The following is a 1,780-nucleotide window of genomic DNA, read 5'->3' as shown; positions in this document are numbered from 1 at the left end:
GAATTTTTTTTTTGGTACCAGCGATCGAACTCGGGTCCTTGTGCTTGCGTAGCAGGCGGTGAAACCACTGAGCTAAATCCCCGGCCCCATCTTATCCATTTTTAAGTGTAAAATCAGTAGTGTTAAGTACGTTCATGTTGTACATAAGATCAATATTACTAAGGCATGCGTGCTACCAACAGGACAAAACGATAGTAAGTTGAAAAGAGATGAAAAGGAAGAGAAAGCTAGGTGAAACAATGTAGCAAAAAGAAAAGCAGCCATTGCCTTGAATGAATGCGGACTGTCATTAGGACACAGCGTGGCTATGGGAAAGCCACCTAACATTCGTGGGTGTTTGAAAACACGTTGTTTAGAGGATCTCTAAGAACTCTTTCCACTCTCAAATCATTACGTAGAAAGATGAGAAACCCTTCCTAAGGAGAAAAGATGGGGCTTGCCACCAAAACCACGGGCTCCACCTGTTTATTTAAGGGCTTGGCAAAGAAGCTAGCTATAAACTATTCGCAGGCAAGTACTCTGTTTCAGTGTGGAGCGCTGCAGCAGGCCAGCGCTACCGGCACCAGTCACCCGCAGCACCGCTGATCCCGGGTCTCTAGGCCGGCACAGGAGCTCAGAGCAGGTGCTGGAGTCTTGCAGTACCAGCCTTCCAGGCTCCGGCAATCGCGGGAGCCCCGCCTTGCAACAGAGAGACTGCTTTGCAAAGAGCGCCGAGCTCATTTCAGACGCACGCTTCCAGGGGTAGGAACCACCGCTTGGTGCGGGACTCTCAAAGCATCACCCCCGGCGCGCGCTGGAGAACGCGAAGTACCCCGCCAACCCGACGCTGCGGGCCTCTAACCCCCCGAGGCTCGACCGCGCGTGCGCGGCACGCCTGCGCAGTGCGTTCGCGCGCACTCGCTCCGGAGGCCGCGCGCCTCGGTGCTCGCGCAAGCTCGCGGCGGCTCCGAGGCGCGCGCCGGCGTAGAGCGCCGCTCCCGGTACCTCAGAGACCGGCGGCCGCTCGCGGCCGGCGCTGCAGCCCCGGGGAGCCCGGCGCCCAGGTGTGAGGTGAGCCCCGCAGAGCCAGGTGGGTGAGAAGGGAGCGGCGAGTGTAGAGACCGAGGAGGCGACGCGGCGGTTGCCTGTGCTCCGCCTAATCCCGCGCGGAGGAGCCGCCGGCAGCCCGGCACCTCCTCCTCAGGGATCGTTCTTTCCGTCGCGGCCAAAACAAAAGCCTCGGGCGCCGGGCCGGGCGGGGGTCGGGGTGGCTTCTCGGAGCTGGCAGGGCCCGCGGTGGGCTGGGGGCCCGGTGGCGACGCTGAGTTCGGGGCTGGGAGTGGAGGTAGGGGAGACGCCTCGGGAGACGGATCGCCCGGTGCGTCCCGCGTCCCGCCCGCGCCGGGCAACCTGTGCGAGTGCGGACGCGGCGGGCTCCGACCCGCGGCCCGACCGGCTCCGGGGACCCGAGCGCCCCGGGCCGAGACCCGCGCGGGAGCGTGGGTGCGAGGACAATGCGCCCCGCGCCCGCGCTGCCGGCCACCGACCGGAACGCGCGAGGACGGCGCCCCCGGCCCGGCGCGGGTCGGCATCGCGCCGACCCTCTCCGCCCGGTGCCCGAAAGTTGTCTCCTCCAGCCCATCAGTTTGCAAAGTCGCTGGCTCCCTCCCCAGTGACTTCCTCGCCCGCCACCGCCGCGGGGCTGGGGATGTGGGTCCTGCTGCTGGACCAGGAGTGTACGGCCCCCGTGATAGAGGCAAGCACCACAGAAGTCTTGGGTCATTTGGAGAAAACTAAACAA

The 1,780-nt window shown here is 63.6% G+C and overlaps 1 protein-coding gene across 4 annotated transcripts in view; it reads left to right on the top strand.

Moving 5' to 3' along the window:
• The first annotated feature begins 911 nt into the window (after nt 1-911).
• Fzd3 (frizzled class receptor 3) overlaps nt 912-1,780 on the top strand; it is an 82,762-nt gene continuing 81,893 nt past the window's right edge. For 2 of the 4 annotated variants that reach the window (XM_004848426.3, XM_087216746.1), the window contains exon 1: nt 912-1,069. The gene's annotated coding sequence lies outside the window, so the exon portion shown is untranslated. The remainder of the gene's footprint in view (nt 1,070-1,780) is intronic. The other 2 variants (XM_004848427.4, XM_087216745.1) reach the window with 2 other exon arrangements.

Source organism: Heterocephalus glaber, unplaced genomic scaffold (genome assembly GCF_053883595.1).
Source record: "Heterocephalus glaber isolate CG9 unplaced genomic scaffold, H.glaber_assembly_v1.0 deba00001460, whole genome shotgun sequence".
In the NCBI taxonomy this organism is placed as follows: Eukaryota; Metazoa; Chordata; class Mammalia; order Rodentia; family Bathyergidae; genus Heterocephalus; species Heterocephalus glaber.
The sequence above is the reverse complement of the archived record's forward strand: the minus strand, read 5'-3'. Positions and strand labels throughout refer to the sequence as shown.